The sequence below is a fragment of the Cynocephalus volans genome, chromosome 6 (genome assembly GCF_027409185.1).
Source record: "Cynocephalus volans isolate mCynVol1 chromosome 6, mCynVol1.pri, whole genome shotgun sequence".
NCBI classification, from domain to species: Eukaryota; Metazoa; Chordata; class Mammalia; order Dermoptera; family Cynocephalidae; genus Cynocephalus; species Cynocephalus volans.
Window position 1 is genome coordinate 163,421,963 of NC_084465.1, and position 18,493 is coordinate 163,440,455.

Genomic DNA, 18,493 nt, shown 5'->3' on the forward strand with positions numbered 1-18,493 from the left:
GGATGACCCCAGCACACCCCCATCCCCATTACAATACCTGCTGAGAAAGCTCAAGGCTGCCAGGAGAATTGCCTGTTCTAGCCAAAACCTGATATAGGCCCCTGACCTCTTCCTCAGAGCATTTACTAAAAAGGCTAAAAAGTAAAGGTACATATTTACAATTGTGAACATGTATCTCCCACACCTCAGGGGTGTCTTTCTTAAGGATCTGAGAGCCATTCCTTTGAAGCGTAATCATTAGGAGTAACAAAGCCTCTGTCTCCCAGTCTCTATGGAAGGATAGGCTCCCAACTCCAATAACTGACAGCTGGCAGACACGGCTGTCCTGATGACCCTTTGTAATTTTTCACTTCCCTGACTTGACTGAGCTCCACTCACCCCCTCCTGACTCCCTCATCCTCCCTTTGAAATGCCTCATCCCTCCCTACTGACAGTGGTTACTGAATAAAATCTGTTTTCACCTCCTTGACTAATGTCCTCTGTGTTTGTCTTTGACAGGTATAATTGAAGACTTGTTTCTCCACCATTTAACCCTACATGGCTCCTGGCAGTTACTATCCTGCCTCACCTAAAAAGACAGGATTCCTTAGATCCCACATTCCATCAGTGAAGCAACTTTTGGGTGTGTAGCAGAATCCGCTTGTCCTAGAAGGGGTCTGTCCAGACCTTGGGGTTCCTCACCCTTTCCCTGCCCAAACCCAGCTCAGCTACAGGATTGCTCTATTTTGTGACACTGTGAGGGGCTGGGATCTGAGCTGAGCAGAGCCACAGCCTGGACCCACGATCTCCTTTAGCGTCAGGCTAGTCCATGTGGTGTGGGCCCAGGCTTTGACCTGGTTAAAAACCCTCCACATGGTTACAGCTGGGTTAGTCAGACCACATTGCCAGGACCTCAGGGTTTTTGTGCCGGCTCTTTTCCAACAGAGTACAGGGAAACAGCTGGGTAGGAGAAGAAAACTCTCTTGGTCAGGGGTGTGTATGTTGTGAGATTTGGAACTGAAGGTGACCATGACACCATTAACTTCATCAGGGCTTCACAAAAAATTTTGAGGATGTCACTGGACTTCCACAGAGCATGAACCTGGAGGTCTAACACAATCTTTTCTAGTTCTTATTGGGCAGAGATAGTCTAGCTGACATACAAGGTTACATATTGAACAATAACACCAATTTAAATAGTATTTTAAATTTTGTAACAGACAAGAAGGGTCTAAGATCATTATGGACTTATTTTAAGCCCTTTCCTCTGTCTGGAGCAAGTAGAACTGGGGTGGAGACTTTGTCAACAGAAGACAGTCACTGGGGGGACCAAAGATAGATTGAACCTTGAGGAGTATCAGTCATGGCACCTCGGGCAGTTTCACCAATACTATATTGTCCACATGCAGTGGCAGTAGAGAAACAGAAATGAGAGATCCCACAGCAGAGAAGGTGCAGAAAATGGCGGAATGAGGTGGAGTGAGTGAGGCAAGGCAGGAGGATCAGGGCTGAGGTCAAGAATCATAGACAAGTGCCACGGAAACCCTTTCAGTTGGTCCCAGCATGTGAATCAGGGCAGACACAGCAGTTTAAGGGGACCCAACTAGCCTGGACTCAACAGTCTTTTCCTCAGGTCATCATCAGTGTGGAAAACAGATGGGGTCTCCTCCTTTGGAAATATCCTCCACAGACCTAACATAGATGTGAATTATGTCCTTGGGTTGGCTCCTCCCAGACACCCTGACTGCTGCCCAGCTTTGGAGGACGTTTGGACAGTGGCCATGGCCTGGGAAGATCTGGGCTGCTCTCCCACAGGCCACAGAAATCGTTAAAACGTTAGCTGGTTTTCACCTGCATCCAGTTTTCCTGTGATCAGTGTCTCCTGACCAGGACCTGCTCTCTCTTCCTGTAAGCCCCCAGACGGAACATGGGCCATGGAAAAAAATGCATCTGACACTGTATCTCAGGATCTGCCCACTCACTCCCAGATTCCAGCATCAGACATTCCCTGCCTCCTCCTCTCCACTGTCTTGCCCAAACTGATCCTCCTGTCCCTCCACCCCACCCTTTCCTGCAGTCTGGCCAAGGGACATCTCTACCCATGAGTCCCATTCCTTACCATGGCAGACAGGGCAAACTCTCTCAAACCTACTCTTTCTAGATTTACCCTCAGCCACTGCGCCCTGCCCCTTTTGGGACACATGGGGACGCTGTTCCACAGTGAGCTTCTTGCTCTTGTCTGATGCACCATGATTTATCCCACTTCAGGCCTCTGCACACTCTCTTTATTTAGCCTTTAAATTCCTCGTTATCTCTGGAAAGCTTTCTCTGGCTTCCTCAGGACTTTGGCAGCTCCCTCCCCCATGTACCTAAAGCAAATGCCCATGCCTCTATTGTAGGATTGCATTTATGCTGTGATTTGTAGCACACTACTGGATTTGTAACTCCTGGAGGTCAGAAGGATTTTGTTTTGTTTAGTTTTTAACCCTTATCCCTATGACATAGCATAGGACATGGTACCTGTGCTCAATAAGTGTTTGATGAATGAATAAATAATGAATAAACAAGTAGGTACACATCAGGGCATGCTGCACAGCTGGGAACAAGTGTGACTATATGGACTCATAAGGGCACTCTCTGGCATACACATACACATATAGACACTGGGACTTATGCAAGCAGCCATAGAGATTAAACTGGCACAAGAGGAATCATGAAAGTATTCCTGCACAAATGGAACTTACCCATGCACAGACATCCACAAACCAGGACACATACAAACATGTGGTACATAGACAGACTCTAGAGCAGGGCCATCTAGCAGGGCTTTCTGGAATGATGCAAATGTTCCATACTGTGCTGTCCAGTATAGTAGCCATTAGCCACGCATGGCTACTGAGCACTTGAAATGTGGCTATTGTGACTGAGGAGCTGAATTTTAAATTTTGTTTAATGTAATTAAATTTAATTTTAGCGGGAGTTTCAAGATGGCGGCGGCTGCGGCGGCTGGCGCGGAGTAGCTGAGGTGGAAAAGGTGGCCACTGGGCCTCAGGCAGCCGGGAAACTTGTGGACCTTCCTCTGGCCATCTCTTAAGGGAGGACTGCTGCTGCTGGCCGGTCGTGGGGGCTCAACGCCACTTTGCCCCTGGCAGGAGAGGCTGCCTCATTTACAGGCAACAGCTTTGAAGTGTGGAGCAGGAAAAGAACTGATTCTTAGCTGCAAAAGCGAGTCTTGAAACAGGGAACATGGCGCCAGGGCTGCTGTGGATGCAGCCAGGATCCCGGAGGCTGGGGCCGCACTGAAGGCGGCCAGCTGCCCTATTCAGGATTCGAGGTTTCAGGCCGGCATTAAAGAAGATTCCTGGGAGCGCCCGAGCGGCGCCGCGACTGAACAGCCTGAGGCGGCAGCGCCGAGAACACGGAAGGCAACAAACCAGAGACAGAGCGAGCGCCCGACCTGGCACAGCACTGTGAGTGATCCCTGGCACAGCTCTGTTCGGGGGGTGGATGCCCACGCGGCTCCCGCCTGCACCACCAGGCCACTCACTGCCCCGGTGCTGCCTCCATTTTCCCAGGTGCGGGCAGCTCCGCCCTGCTCGGCCATCACTGAGCCCATTTGCTTTTCCTGGCGCGGGGCTTTCCGGACCCTGCGGGCCGGCCTCCTCTCCCACTCCCTCCGCGGTTCTCTGGCAGGACTGGGGGTGTGGGGCGTCCCGACCACTTTTGGGAGGGCTAGGAAGTACGGGCAGGCCGACTGTCACTCCACCACACCCTGGACTCCGGCCCCGGTAAACTTCCTGTTACTGGGAGGCAGATACCATCTCTGCGACCACCAGTTTGGAAAAAAGCCTAACGAATTTCTGGTTGGGAATAGTGTGTGGTAGGAGAGTTCCCAGGTCCGCTTGAACCTGCCGGAGAGCAGGCTGCAGGCGGGCACTAGACTCGGTTTATACCGGGGGGATACAAAGGTGAACAAGACCCGAGAAAGATCTACACAGTGCTACAAAGGCACCCAGAGAGACCGGTCGTCTGTGCCTAGCAGAAACCTGGTAGACTTCCTGGGCGAGGCGGTGCTGAGCAGGGTCTTGAAGGCCCAGCTGATAGACGAGGGGTGCAGAAGACACACCCCAGCCCAGCACAGTGTGCACAGAGGGGGGAGACGTGCGGCCAGTGAGGCGGAGACTCGACAGAAACCACACACCCGGTGGGGTCACCACTGCACGATCTAACAGCCTGGGCCAGAGCACACGGAACGGGGAGAAGTCCTGTACAGAAAGTGAAAGCTCAACAGAGATCACACACCCTGTGGTACGTGATCCACCAGCCCAGCAGAGTACAAGCTGACCAGAAAGGTGGATCCCCGGAGAAGCCCAAGACCCGAGGCAACCACACACACAAGACACTAGAGGCCAACTGAGCAGTCACGGCGGGAGCCATACCAAATTGGCAACCACAGCAACATCCTAGTTAGTCATTAGTCTCAAACCGGTGGACTGTGAAACCCCCTGCCACAATGAATAAACACCAAAAAAAAGACACCAGAAATACAAAAAATCAAGAAAGTACACCACCAAAAGTTAATAAATCTCATACTCTAGATCCTATAGAACAAGAAGCCCATGAAATAACTGACAAGGAATTTCGAGTGATAATTCTAAGGAAACTGAATGAGATACAAGAAAACTCAGCTAGACATCATGATGAAATGAGGAAAAGTATACAGGATCTGAAAGAGGAAATATACAAGGAAATCAATGTCCTGAAAAAAAATGTAGCAGAACTTGCTGAACTGAAGAAGTTATTCAGCGAAATAAAAAACACAATGGGAGTTTAACCAGCAGGCTTGTCGAAGTTGAAGAGAGAACCTCTGAACTTGAAGATGGGCTGTTTGAAATAACACAAGCAGACAAAAAGAAAGAAAAAAGAATCAAGGACATGGAAGAAAATCTGAGAGAGATATCAGACAACCTCAAGCGCTCAAATATCCGAGTCATGGGTATTCCAGAAGGGGAGGAAAATGGAGATTCCATTGAAAACATATTCAACAAAATAGTGGCAGAAAACTTCCCAGGTATAGGAAAAATCACAGATCTTCAGATCCAGGAAGCTCAATGATCTCCAAACGTATTCAACCCAAAAAGGCCTTCTCCAAGACATGTCATAGTCAAATTGGCAAAACTCAGAAACAAAGAGAGAATCTTAAAAGCTGCAAGAGAGAAGCGTCAAATCACCTATAAGGGAGCCCCAATCAGGTTAACATCAGACTTTTCATCACAAACCCTAAAAGCTAGAAAGGAATGGGATGATATTTTCAAAATACTAAAAGACAAAGATTGCCAGCCAAGAATACTCTACCCTGCAAGGCTATCCTTCCAAAATGAGGCGCAAATAGTATATTTCTCAGACAAACAAAAACTGCGGGAGTTCACTACCACAAGACCACCCTTACAAGAAATCCTCAAGGGAGTACTGGGTTTGTTCCTGAAAAATAACTACCACTGCCATAAAAACCTAAGAAAAATCTAAACCCGCTAGTACAATAAAAATGGCATTCATGAAGAGAAAACAAGCTAACAAAAACACTATCTACAACCTAAGGAACCAACAAACAAAGAAACCAAACAGTAAATCAGAAAGCAAGGAACAAAAGACACCTAAGACAACCAAACAACCAATAAAATGCTAGGAATAAATCAACACCTTTCAATAACAACTCTTAATGTTAAAGGCTTAAATTCCCCAATTAAAAGACACAGACTGGCTGACTGGATCAAAAAGCAGGACCCAACTATATGCTGCCTACAAGAGACCCACCTCACCCATAAAGATTCACACAGACTAAGAGTGAAAGGATGGAAAAAGATTTACCATGCAAACAGAAAAGAAAAACGAGCTGGAGTGGCTATTCTTATATCTGACAAAATAGACTTTAAACTAAAAACCATAAAAAGAGACAATGAGGGACACTACTTAATGATAAAAGGACTGATCCATCAAGAAGACATAACAATCATAAATATGTATGCACCCAATGTTGGAGCAGCCAGATTTATAAAACAAACTCTATTAGACCTAAAGAAGGAAATAGACACTAATACCATAATAGCAGGGGACCTGAACACTCCACTGTCAATATTAGACAGATCATCTAGGCAAAGAATCAGTAGAGAAACACAAGATCTAAACAAGACTCTAGACCAATTGGAATTGGCAGATATCTACAGAACATTCCACCCAACAACCTCAGAATATTCATTCTTCTCATCAGCACATGGATCATTCTCCAGGATAGATCACATATTAGGTCACAAATCAAGTCTCAATAAATTCAAAAAATTGGAATTATCCCATGTATCTTCTCAGACCACAATGGATTAAAACTAGAAATTAATAACAAACAAAACTCTGGAAACTATACAAACACATGGAAATTAAACAGCATTCTACTTAATGACATATGGGTCCAAGAAGAAATCAAGCAGGAAATCAAAAAGTTTATTGAAACTAATGAAAACAATGATACATCATACCAAAACCTGTGGGATACTGCAAAAGCAGTATTGAGGGGAAAATTTATTGCATTAAATGCTCACTTCAGAAGAATGGAAAGATGGCAAGTGAACAACCTAACACTTCACCTTAAAGAACTAGAAAAACAAGAACAATCCAACCCTAAAGTTAGCAGACGGAAAAAAATCATTAAGATCAGAGCAGAACTGAATGAAATTAAAAACCAAAAAACAATTCAAAAGATCAACGAATCAAAAAGTTGGTTTTTTGAAAAGATAAATAAAATTGACAAACCATTAGCATGGCTAACAAAAAAAAGAAGAGAGAAGACTCAAATAACAAAAATTAGAAATGAAAAAGGCGATATTACAACTGATTCATCTGAAATACAAGGAATCATTCGAGACTACTATAAACAACTATACGCCAACAAATTTGAAAATCTGGAGGAAATGGATAAATTTCTGGACACACACAAGCTCCCAAAACTGAACCGTGAAGACGTAGAAAATGTGAACAGACCAATAACAATAAAGGAGATTGAAGCTGTTATCAGAAGGCTCCCAACAAAGAAAAGCCCAGGACCAGATGGATTCACAGCAGAATTTTACCAAACATTCAAAGAGGAATTGACACCGATTCTTTACAAACTATTCCAAAAGATTGAAACGGACGCAAATCTCCCAAACTCATTCTATGAAGCAAACATCATCCTGATACCCAAACCAGGTAAAGATATAACCAAAAAAGAAAACTACAGGCCGATATCCTTGATGAATATAGATGCAAAAATCCTCACTAAAATACTAGCAAACAGAATACAGCAACACATACGAAAAATTATTCATCACGATCAAGTGGGATTCATCCCAGGGATGCAAGGTTGGTTCAACATACGCAAATCAATAAATGTGATACACCATATTAATAAACTCAAACACAAGGACCATATGATCATCTCTATAGATGCTGAAAAAGCATTTGATAAAGTTCAGCACTCATTCATGACAAAGATCCTCTATAAGTTAGGTATAGAGGGAAAGTATCTCAACATAATTAAAGCCATATATGCCAAACCCACTGCCAATATCATCCTGAATGGGGAAAAGCTGAAAGCTTTTCCTTTAAGAACAGGCACTAGACAAGGATGCCCACTCTCACCACTCCTATTCAACATAGTGTTGGAAGTACTAGCCAGAGCAATCAGAGAAGAGAAGGAAATAAAGGGCATCCAGATTGGAAAAGATGAAGTCAAACTGTCCCTGTTTGCAGATGACATGATCCTATATATCGAACAGCCTAAAACCTCTACAAAAAAACTGTTGGATTTGATAAATGATTTCAGCACAGTAGCAGGATACAAAATCAACACACAAAAATCAGTAGCATTTCTTTTCTCCAATAGTGAACATGCAGAAGGAGAAATCAAGAAAGCCTGCCCATTTACAATAGCCACCAAAAAAATAAAATACTTAGGAATTGAGTTAACCAAGGAGGTGAAAAATCTCTATAATGAGAACTACAAACCACTGCTGAGAGAAATTAGAGAGGATACAAGAAGATGGAAAGATATTCCATGCTCTTGGATTGGAAGAATCAACATAGTGAAAATGTCCATACTACCCAAAGTGATATACAAATTCAATGCAATCCCCATCAAAATTCCAAAGACATTTTTCTCAGAAATGGAAAAAACTATTCAGACATTTATATGGAACAATAAAAGACCACGAATAGCCAAAGCAATGCTCAGCAAAAAAAATAAAGCTGGAGGCATAACACTACCTGACTTTAAGCTATACTACAAAGCTATAATAACCAAAACAGTATGGTACTGGCATAAAAACAGACACACTGACCAATGGAATAGAATAGAGAATCCAGAAATCAACCCACACACTTACTGCCATCTGATCTTTGACAAAGGCACCAAGCCTATTCACTGGGGAAGGGACTGCCTCTTCAGCAAGTGGTGCTGGGATAACTGGATATCGATATGCAGGAGAATGAAACTAGATCCATACCTCTCACCGTATACTAAAATCAACTCAAAATGGATTAAGGATTTAAATATACACCCTGAAACAATAAAACTTCTTAAAGAAAACATAGGAGAAACACTTCAGGAAATAGGACTGGGCACAGACTTCATGAATACGACCCCAAAAGCACGGGCAACCAAAGGAAAAATAAACAAATGGGATTATATCAAACTAAAAAGCTTCTGCACAGCAAAAGAAACAATTAAAAGAGTTAAAAGACAACCAACAGAGTGGGAGAAAATATTTGCAAAATATACATCTGACAAAGGATTAATATCCAGAATATATAAGGAACTCAAACAACTTTACAAGAAGAAAACAAGCAACCCAATTAAAAAATGGGCAAAAGAGCTAAGTAGGCATTTCTCTAAGGAAGATATACAAATGGCCAACAGACATATGAAAAAATGCTCAACATCACTCAGCATCCAGGAAATGCAAATCAAAACCACATTGAGATACCATCTAACCCCAGTTAGGATGGCTAAAATCCAAAAGACTATGAACGATAAATGCTGGCGAGGCTGCGGAGAAAAAGGAACTCTCATACATTGTTGGTGGGACTGCAAAATGGTGCAGCCTCTATGGAAAATGGTATGGAGGTTCCTTAAACAATTGCAAATAGATCTACCATACGACCCAGCCATCCCACTGTTGGGAATATACCCAGAGGAATGGAAATCATCAAGTCGAAGGTATACCTGTTCCCCAATGTTCATCGCAGCACTCTTTACAATAGCCAAGAGTTGGAACCAGCCCAAATGCCCATCATCAGATGAGTGGATACGGAAAATGTGGTATATCTACACAATGGAATACTACTCAGCTATAAAAACGAATGAAATACTGCCATTTGCAACAACATGGATGGACCTTGAGAGAATTATATTAAGTGAAACAAGTCAGGCACAGAAAGAGAAATACCACATGTTCTCACTTATTGGAGGGAGCTAAAAATTAATATATAAATTCACACACACACATACACACACACACACACACAAACCGGGGGGGGGAAGAAGATATAACAACCACAATTATTTGAAGTTGATACAACAAGCAAACAGAAAGGACATTGTTGGGGGGGAGGGGGGAGGGAGAAGGGAGGGAGGTTTTGGTGATGGGGAGCAATAATCAGCTACAATGTATATCGACAAAATAAAATTTAAAAAAAATAAAATAAAAGAATAGAGAACACCAGAAAAAAAAAATTTAATTTTAGGCAGCCACATGCAGCTGCTTGTCATACACCCCAGTGACTCAGAGCTACAGATTATGGAGGTAAAGTCAAGCTTATAGAGAATGGGAAAAGAAAGGCAGAGTTGATACAAAGCTTCAAGAGCCACCATGGGGTTTGGTGAGAAGGGGCATCAGAAGTTTGTGTGTGTGAGCTCAGCTCATGCTTTGTTACAGAGGGTGCTGCTATGTCAGATAGACAATGGAGCCTGAGTATAATCACTCTCTTACTTGTAGATGGCCATCTTCTCCCTGTGTCATCACATGGCCTCTCCTCTGTGTGTGCACATCCCTGGTGTCTCTTTCTCTGCATGTCCAAATTTCTTCTTCTTATAAGGACACCAGTCAGACTGGATCAGGGCCCCCCCAACAGTTTCATTTTAACTTAATCACCCCTTTAAAGACCCTGTCTCAAAATATGTCACATTCTAAAGTACTAGAGTAAGGGCTTCAACATATGAATTTTGGGAGAGACACAATTCACCGCATAACGGCTGATATCTCACATGACAGCTGATGCATTCCAGTACCATGTCCTAGTTCTGGGTGGGGCAACTAGGCTGACAGCTTCTAAAAACCAGAGTGAAGTCTCTAGTCTCTTAGTTCTTTGGAAATAAAGACTCAACAGGAAAAGGGACCTACTTCAAATACGGTGTTGATTGTCTGCCACAGGACATTTTTAACTATGTGGGGCAGGAAGCTGAAAAGCAGGCCATCAATCTTAGAATTCTAGGCTAGATCTCAGTCTTTCAAAGTGATTGGTGATGGGAATGAAGACCACGCTCTCAACCAAAAGCCTAACAGGAATATCCCCAAGAAAAAGGGACCAACTAAAGAAGGATTGAGTCTTATGTACTGCTATCCAGTTCCACTCAAAAATACATAGCAAAGGGAAAGAGATATCTTCCATGATAGAAGATATCATGGTGGAAGATTCCATGATGGAAGACATCAAGAATATCTATCTGTGTCTATTTCCATCTATATACATCTTTGATGCATGTCATCCAACTTAAAAGAAAACATTACTAGGTATACAATAAGGCAAGACAATATGCTTGATGACAAACAGAAGAACAAGTAACACAAGCAGACACACAAGCAATCAATATGCTGGAGTTACAAGTAAGCGCTTTAACTATGATCTGTATGTTAAATAAAATAGAGGAAAAGGTGGACAAAATATTTGAAAGGACAGACAATTTCAAAAGTGAATTGAATTGTATTAAAATAATGAAATGGATATTCTAGTTGTAAAACTTAATGTATACAAATTAAGAAATCAGTGGGTTAGCATAACCACACTTTGGAGACAGCAGGCCCCAGGATTAATAAATTGGAAAACAGGACAAGAGAAAATAACCATAGTGAGGTACAGCATGAGAAGGCTGGAGGAAGAACAGGACAGAGCTTCCGAGGCATGTGGGAGCATCTCAAATGGGTTTCAGAAGGAAAGCAGACAAAAACTGGGAAAGAAACAACATTAAAAAAAATAATAGCCAAGAGTTTTTCAAAACTGATGAATGGTGTCAACCTAAAGAGTCAATAAGTATAATGAGAAGCACACAAGCTTAATATGCAGGTATTTATAGAACCAATAAAAATGTAATATTTAAAATATTTAAAAACTATCATTCACTTGCAGGCTGAAAAGGAAAACAAAGTAAAAACAGGTAACTAACTGGGCATGCTTCAGAGGTCAAGTGTTTGCCAACACTTACACTACACTAGAGTCTGCTCTAGTTAAAAGCAAGCCTGAAAATGATCAAACTGTTTACAAGTAACTAATCACATCCCAGAAAGAAGATAAAGAGCATTAATGTTAATACAAAAATATTCAGCATCAAACAGGCTAAAATTCAAAATGTCTGGCATCTAATAAAGCATTATCAGGCACACAGATAATCAGGAAAATAGGAACCAAAATGAAGAGAAATATAAATCAATTGAAAATAACTGAGGAATTACACATATGATAGATTTAGTAAACAAGGACATTAAAATAGTTATTACAACTATATTCCATGTGTTCAAGAAGTTAGAGAAAATGTTGAACATTTTAAGTAGAGATATCTAAAATATAAAAAATATCCAAATTGAATTTCTAGAGATAAGATTACAAGGTCTAAAATGATAAAATATATAGAATGGGATTAAAAGCAAATTAGACACACAGAACACATGAACTTCAAGATATAACAATAGAAACCATCCAAAGTGAAATAAAAACAAGAGACTAAAATAAAGAACAGATCATAAGTGACCTGTGGGAAAACTTCAAGTGACCTAGTACAAACAATTGTAGTTCCTGAAGAGGAGGCGAGTGGGAGAGAAAAAGTATTTGAAGAAATAATGGCCAAAAGTTTTTCAAATTTGATAAAAGCCACAGATCCACAGAACTCAATGAGCCTGAAGCACAGGAAACAAGAAGAAAACTAAACCAAAGCATTTCATAATCAAATTGTTCAAAACTAGTAATAAAACAGCCAGAGGAACAAGATACATTACATATAGCGAAACAATGGTAAGAATGACAGAAGATTTCTCCTAAGAAACAAATCAAACTGCAAAACACTGGAGTACTTATAAAACTGAAATTAAGAACAAAACAAACTGTCAACCTAGAATTATATCCCCAACAAAAATAATTTTTGAAATCAAAGTCCACAATGAAGGTTTTTCAAATAAGGAAAACCTAAGCGAATTAACCACCAGCACATGCGCACCAGCACATCTGCCCTATAAGCAATGTTAAAGGAAGTCCTTCAGGCAAAGGGAAAAAGATGCCATATGAAAACCTGGATTTTCACAAAGGAATAAAGAACACTAAAAATAGTAAACATGTGAGTAAATGTAAGTGATATATTTTTTCTGACTTTAAAATTCTCTTTGGAAGACTTTCTAAGGCAAAGTAATAAGTTAGTATGGGGCTTATGACATCTGTATAAGTGACATGTGTTATAGTAATAACACAAAGGCCAGTAGGATGGAAATGGAAGCTACAAAACACATTTGATAAAAGCAGTGAATTCAGCTTCCACCTTAAAAAACTAGAAATGGATAAAAATGGATTAGAGACTTAAACATAAGACCTAAAACTGTAAAACTCCTAGAAGAAAACATGAAAGCTTCATGACATGAGTCTTGGCAATAATTTCACAGAAATGGCACAAAAAGCACAGGCAACAAAAGCAAAACTGGACAAGTGAGACTATATCAAACCCAGAAGTTTCTGCACAGCAAAGGAAACAAGTGAAAAGGCAACCTACAAAATGGGAGAAAACATTTGCAACAATGTATCTGATAAGGGGCTCATTCCTGAAATATATAAGGAACTTCTACAACTCAGTAACAAGAAAACAAATAACCCGACTAAAATGTGGGCAAAGGACTTGAACAGACCTTTCTCCAAAGAAGACACATAAATGGCCAATAAGTATATGAAATGGTGCTCAAACTCACTAATAGTCATCAGGAAAATGCAAATCAAAACCACAATGAGATATCATCTCACACCTATAGGATGGCTAATATCAAAAAACAAAAAATAACAAGTGTCGTTAAGGTTGTGGAGAAATTGGAAACCTTGTAGACTATTGAAGGAAATATAAAATGGTGCAGCTGCTATGGAAAACAGTATGGAAGTTCCACAAAAAATTAAACATAGAACTACCACGTGATCCAGCTATCCCATTTCTGTATGTATCCAACCAAATTGAAAGCAGTATCTCAGCAATATCTGCACGCACATGTTTACTGCAGTGTATTTACATTGTGAAGTGCATCACAAGAACTAAGATTTGGAACAACCCAAATATCCACCAAGATGTGAATGGATAGAGAAAATGTGGTATATACATATCGTGCAATACTACTCAGCCTTAAAAAAGGAAATCCTACCATTTGTGACAATAGAGATGGGCCTGAAAGACATTATACTGAGTAAAATAGTTAGTCACAGAGGGACAAGTACTGTATGGATCCACCTATAAGTGGTTTCTAAAACAGGCAAACTTATAGAAGCAGAAGACAGAATGGTGGTTGCTAGGGATGGCAGAGGGGGAGATGGTGATGGAGTTTGGATGTGTTGCCCCCTCCAAAACTCGTTGAAATTTGATCCCTGTTATGGCAGTGTTGGAAACTGATTGAGTCATGGGGACGGACCCCTCATGAATGGATTAATGCTCTCACTGGAGGAGGGGTAGTGAGTGAGTTCTTGCTCTATTAGTTCCCTCAAGAGCTCATTGTTCAAAAGACCCTGGCAGGTTCTCTCTCTCTTGCTTCCTCTTGCTATGTGATCTGCTTGTACCACCGGCTACCTGCCACTTTCCGCCATGAGTAGAAGCAGCCTGAGGCCTGTGCCAGATGCAGCTGTCCCAGAATCATAAGCCAAATAAACCTCTGTTCTTTGTACGTTACCCAGTTTCAGGTATTTCTGTTATAGCAACAAAAAATGGACTAATGCAGATGGGGAGTTGTTTAAAAGGTATAATGTTATGGTTATACAAGGTAAGTTCTAGAGATCTGCTGTACAACATAACACCTATAGTTAACAATTATGCACGTAAAATTTTGTTAAGATCTCCTATTAAGTAGTCTTACTACACAAATAAAATAGGAATAAAAACAATAAGCAAACAAAAGGCAACAAATGGACAGAAGGGAACTTTTGGAGATGATGGATATTTATTACCATGATTGTGGTGATGGTATCATGAGTATATGCATCTAGAGCTAGGGCTGGGTCTGGAGTTCACAGACCCCTCAAGCCCATTGTCTAGACTGGGTCACAAACCCTTCACATGTAGGTCTATGAGCTAGGGAAAAGGAAAAGGGTCCTAGGAGCCATAGGGGAAGAAAAAATAGTCTTTATTCAGCACACACATGTCTAAGCGCTTGGCAGTCCAAAGAGAAACTGAGCAGCTGCCAGCAAAGTAAACACACCCTATTTTTAGACATGAGCTTTGCTGACCAGCAGTTCAGAGCGGATGCTTCACACACGGAAGAACACACAAGAATAGCAACAAGCTAAAAAGATACATGGGCATGCATGTGCACTAACTCTACCCCCACACAACTTGTTTACAAAGAATGTGCTGCTCCACCCCCAACCAGAACTGAGGTGAGGGGGCCGGACTAAACTATCCATTTTCCCCACAATGCATATGTCCAAACTCATCAAACTGTATACATTAAATATGTGCAGTTTTTTGTATATCAATGATATCTCAGTAAAGGTGTAAAAAAAGAAAAGTAAAGAAATTGAGCTGACACAAACACACAACAACAAACTAGAAAAGGATAAGCAAATTAAACCCAAAATAAGTAGAACAGGAAGGAAACAGATACTATCAGAAACCATGAAATACAAAAGAGGAAAAAAATAAAGAAAATTAATTGATTTAAAAGCTGGTTTTTGGCAAGATCAATAAAATCACAGATTCTACAGATATTAAAAGGATAAAAAGAGAACATTAATAAAAACTTTATGTTAATAAATTCAACAACTTAGATGAAATTGACAAATCCTTGAAAGGTAAACATCACTAAAGGTCACACAAGAAGAAATATGTCTATTAAAAATTAATCTTTGTTAAAAGCCTATCCATAAAGAAAACCCCAAACACATATGGCTTCACTGTTAAATGGCACCATATATTTAGGAAGGAAATAATACTGATTATACACAAACACATCTAGAAAATTGAAGAAGAGGAGACACATCCCAACTCATTCTATGGAGCCAGTGTCTTACTCCATTTCATCTTCTATGATAAAATACCTCAGACTGGGTAATTTACAAACAACAGGAACTTCTTGTTCAAAGTTCTAGAGGCTGGGCCCCAAGTACGGGTCATCACAGAAACCTGCCGAGCAGAAGGGACTTCCCATGACCCTCGACAGCGCAGCTGAGACAACACCAACCTGCGCAGGCCAAGGAGCCAGCCCTCCAGCCAGGGCATCAGGAGTCACGAAAGTTGAGAGCTGCCCATCTCAGCTCCCATCCCCAGGGCCACAGACCCACCTCACCTGGTCTCAGTGGAGCCTGTCCTCTTATGCCTGCGCAGGGCCCGGCAGCCAGGTACAGTGAGGGCGAGGAGGACTTCCCCAGCCTGGCCATCCTCCTGACTGGAAATACAGCTTGCAGCCCTGGAGGAATGTCCCTGCTCGGCGTCTGGCTCGACCCTCACGTCATCAAAAGGTGAGGGGTGACCCATTGGTCTCTGGGAGGAGGAAGAAGCACCACTGGTGGCAGCCCCTCTGGACTAGATTTGACCCTCACCGCATCCTGTAGCCTGAGGGATCCCGAGGTCCCATCACCCAGTGCAGACCCAGCTGCTCCTCAGCTACGGGCAGGGTGGGGGAGGCAGGACAGGGGAGAGAGGGTGGGGGGGTCTGGATGGGGAATTGGGGTGGGGGAGGGGGGCCTGTTTAGGGGATGAGGGTGGGGGAGAGGCGAGGCACAGGTCCGGGAGGCAGCACGTTGGGGGCGTTGTATGTAATGTGGGTTTGTATACAAGTGTGAATAAAAGTGGTATTGTTGGGAAATGCCCTGGGACTACTGCCTCTGTTCTCATGTCTGTGCCACTAAGTGGAGACAGGCCTGTGAGGAAGGAAGGATCTGGGAGATGCCAGGCTCCAAGGACCCACCGGTGCCCGACCATCAACTCCGTCTCTAGATTCTGAGATCTGATTCCTCCCCCAGGACCCATGTGGGATCCTTGACTAAAAGGGTGTCGGCCCCCACATGCAGAGCTGTGGTCATGGGGTGGGGGTGTCCCAGCAACAGTGGCAGGTGGGCAAAACCGTCCAGCACCACGGTGGCCTGGCTGTCTGCTAGGGGGAGGAAGGGGCCATGTCTGGGCGTCTCCTGCCCATCCACCCACGGAGCTCGCTGGTTAGCCCCCAGATGCTCCTCTGCACCTTTCCTCCCCTGTCCCACGTCAGCAGCATCCATGTCCCACCCACCCCTGTGCCTTTGTGAAGTGTGAAGGAAGCTAACTCTTGGTGGCGGGTCAGCTGGCTGCTGCCCCTCCTATTCCCAGGTGGGTCTCCACATTGGAGAAGGCCTCAGAACTTGGCTAGATTAAGACGGCGTGGTGTGAAGCTGCACACCACGGCCCTCAAGCCCAGAAACTTCCAGAACATCATGCCATGCAGGTCCTCGTTGGGGGCATCCTCACGGGAACCCACTACTGTCCCTGCTGTCCAGCTCAGCGCACACATCAGACGCTGAGGGAAAACGCGGGGATCGAAGGCTGGAGCCCTGGACCCACTCCTCACTAGTTCCCTGACTCTTCCACATTCAGAGCTGTCCTCAGGAGCCCCTCTAAGGTTTTAGGAATGTGGAGCAAGTCGTGTTTGGAGGGGACTTGGCCCATGCCCTAGTACGTGTGGGCACTCAGTCGAGCACGGGCATCATCTCGGTCACACCTCGGGGCTCCTGCTGCTACTCCTGTCCTCGCCACCTGACTGCTGTCTGTCCTGGGGCCCTTTTGTGGTTGAACAGTTCCCAGGAGGAGGCACAACCTCTGCTTCCCCAGCACCGTGCCCTGCCTCAACCTTACAATCTGCCCCTGACCCTGTACAGTGGGGCCAGCTGGAGGGCTGTTACAGTCACAATGTCGTGTCCCCCAAATCCGCATGTTGAAGCCCTAAGCCCCATCGTGATGGTATCTGGGGGTGGTGCCTTTGGGAGGTTGTTGGGGTAAGAGGAGATCAGAGGGTGGAGCCCTAATGACGGGGATTAGCGCCCTTATAAGAAGAGGAGGAGACACCAGAACTCTCTCTTCCCCATGTGATGACACAGCAGGAAAGGGAAATCAAAACGGAAAACCAACAATTATAACTCTCACCATGGTCCACAGATTCTCAGTAATGAATCTCGGTATTAATTCCATAGTATCTAACTTTCACCTATACTTTGGAGTAGTGTAAAATTCCCCGAACTAGAGGCAGGCTAGGTGTTGTGAGTGGTCATGTTTTCAAATGCAAGTTCAAGTTCTCCTGACTTTGGATTGGACTGGGGAGGAACATGGACACTCGACAATAGCTAATGCACGCTGCAAGGAGCCAGTTGGCCAAATCCCCATCTCTCTCCCGTAACTGCTTAATAGCCTTTACTTACTATGACGTGGTCTCAAGTGACTCCGGGGGTTCATAAAGGTAAATGAGAAGTAGTCACCCAACCTGGTGTGAGAATACTGCATGCAAATGACAGTCAGGAATCGAGGCTGTCTGGATCACAGCCCTCTGAAACCTCATTCACTCTGGCAACTGCATGATTTTAAATGGAGACAGCAAAGTAACTAGGTCCTACATCCAGAAGTCACAAGATTAGCTCACCGGTGAACCGGCAGTTTGAGAGTGGTGGGAGTTCCAAAGCTCCATAAAGACTTGGTACCTTCTACAGATTTGAGGTCTAGTTTGAAGTCAGGTAGTATAATGCCTCTGGTTTTATTTTATTTTTTTGCTCAGGACTGCTTTGGCTATTGGGGTCTTTTGTTGTTCCATATGAATTTAGGATTGTTTTTTCTATTTCTGTGAAGAATGTCATTGGTATTTTGATGGGGATTGCACCGAATCTGTAGATCACTTTTGGTATTATGGACATTTTCACAACATTAATTCTTCCAATCCATGAACAAGGAATGTCTTTCCACCTCTCTTGGTGTCCTCTTTCTTTCAGCAGAGTTTTGTAGTTCTCATTGTAGAGATCTTTCACC